The sequence below is a fragment of the Pseudophryne corroboree genome, chromosome 1 (assembly GCF_028390025.1).
Source record: "Pseudophryne corroboree isolate aPseCor3 chromosome 1, aPseCor3.hap2, whole genome shotgun sequence".
NCBI classification, from domain to species: domain Eukaryota; kingdom Metazoa; phylum Chordata; class Amphibia; order Anura; family Myobatrachidae; genus Pseudophryne; species Pseudophryne corroboree.
In genome coordinates this window covers 1,240,875,431-1,240,877,053 of record NC_086444.1, presented here as the reverse complement: position 1 = coordinate 1,240,877,053, position 1,623 = coordinate 1,240,875,431, and the positions used below count along the sequence as shown (strand labels likewise).

General features: G+C 42.7%; 1 pseudogene; it reads left to right on the top strand.

Annotated features, from left to right (window-relative positions):
- The first annotated feature begins 220 nt into the window (after positions 1 to 220).
- LOC134937208 (5S ribosomal RNA) lies at positions 221 to 339 on the top strand (annotated as a pseudogene).
- The last annotated feature ends 1,284 nt before the right edge of the window (positions 340 to 1,623 follow it).

Genomic DNA, 1,623 nt, shown 5'->3' with positions numbered 1-1,623 from the left:
GGCAAGGTTGCAATTAGTGTGTGATTGCAGATTGGGCAGCGGTTAGCATGCTGGGTGGCCTTGCCCTGCGATTGGCAGCTCCAGCATGTGAGTCAAAGGATTGCAAATTCTGCTAAAAAGCAGAATTTGCAATCTTCACTAAGTAAGGTCCTAAGTTTGGAAAGCAGAGGTACGCCCCTGTGTCTCTCATCTACTGGAATGGGCACTCTCTCATTCAGCAGATTACTGCCATGCTCCACGGGATACACCCAATCTCATCTGATCTTGAAAGAAAATCAGTGGTAGGCCTGGTCAGTACCTGGGTGGGAGACTCCCTGGGAATACCAGGTGCAGTAACCCTAATGATCTGAAAAGCATAGGTAAAAGGTCCACATATTATTTGAGAGACTTCCAGATTTTCCTTATATTCTCTATATAATTATCTCTGAATTATATCAGTAACCACACAGTTCAAACAAAACATTGCACAACAACAGATCTGCTCTTCAAACTGAACAATGCTCTTAGACACTGTGATATGTTTTGGAGGCAGGATACACAGATAATGTTAAATTCTGCCTCATTCTGCCATATGAGTAAGGCTGAGATATTACAGTGACAAAAAAGTTTTTTGGGAGTGTGTAAACACTCCCACTCCTGGCGCACCTTAATTAGATAAATTAAAAGAAAGCTAGACAACAGCTGCAAGCACTGGAGGACTGCTAGTTCCCCCAAGAGACAGAAATAAAAATATATACACAAGTGCTGCGCTTGAAGTGAGCTTGGTTATTTGGTACTTAGTGAATAAAAATATATATAAATAAATATAAATATATAGGTGTCTGCTTTAATCAATCAACAACTAACGCGGAACTTGCTAATAGACAAATTTAATAACACACACAAGATAAATAAAAGAACAATTGTAAAAACAAATGTTTAAAACTGGCTCAAGCACACTGATATGTTTGCTGAATAAATCACTGAAATAAAAAGTTGGTAGATAGTGTCACTTCAATGTTGCCACATAGACCTGATTATGGTCTCTTTGTATCAATTGAAACTGATGAATGACAGTTAGTACAGCCTAATGGAGAATGAATGAGAGAAAGCTCTTGTACCTCAATGCTACTGGCGTCCCAGTGCAGAGGAGAAGCCGCTGATTATAGTTACCCGTCCTGCGGGAAGATGCAATGACGCGGCACAAGAGGTACCGGAGCAGCTACCGTGCATCCGCCGTTGGCACTAGCAAAGTGCAGATGGTAGGATCCTGGCGAGCCGGTAGTGACGCTGCAGTAGTACGCTGGGCTGGCGTTCCGGTCAAATGTTCTCCACGGCTGATTAAACAGGTTCAATTAACACCGCTGCGGGTGAAAGTGGCTGGCAACACTCAGTGCGTCCGTGAGCAATGCAAAGGAGTGACGTCAACGCGTTTCGTCCCGTATCCCGGGACTTCCTCAAGACGATGGGGCTCACACTATGGTGGCCCGTATTTAACTCCTCAAAAGGACCCACCTCTATACTCATTAGGGGTCCTGGTGTGCATACTTGATTGATTAATGAGATAAAATTAGATTAAATAAAACACTGTCTATACAAAGCAAAAGACAAGCAAGTTCCGCCTGATTGTAATGATCAAATCAA